Source organism: Eimeria mitis, genomic scaffold (assembly GCF_000499745.2).
Source record: "Eimeria mitis Houghton genomic scaffold, Emh_scaff699, whole genome shotgun sequence".
NCBI classification, from domain to species: domain Eukaryota; phylum Apicomplexa; class Conoidasida; order Eucoccidiorida; family Eimeriidae; genus Eimeria; species Eimeria mitis.
In genome coordinates this window covers 7,902-8,482 of record NW_013575081.1, presented here as the reverse complement: position 1 = coordinate 8,482, position 581 = coordinate 7,902, and positions in this window count along the sequence as shown.

The window sequence follows — 581 nt, the reverse complement described above, 5'->3', positions numbered from 1 at the left end:
TATATATATATATATATATATATATATATATATATATATATATATATATATATATAGATATATATATATAGATATATATATATATATATATAAACTATATATGCCCCGTCTCCTTCAGCCCAATAACACCCCACTACGATACAACCAACTGCTATTATATATAATATACAGAATATATAAATATATAAATATATATATATATACAAACAAAAAAATATATAATATATATTATGTTTATTTTGTATATTATATAATATATAAGAATATAATATATTATACATAATGTATATTATACTATGTGAAAAAGATAGTAATAATAAAATAATAATGATAGTATAAAAAAACAATAAAAAAATAATATTAAAAAGCTACAAATAATATTAAAAAGATAAAAATAATAAAATAATAACAAAAGAAGAATCTTACAGACAATACAATTAAAAATATAATAATAATAAAATAAGAGTAATAGGATAATAATATTAAAAAGACAATAAAAATAAAATAATAAAATAATAAAGATAATAAGAACAATAAAATAAAATAAAAAATAAAATATTTTATTATTTTATATAACACGA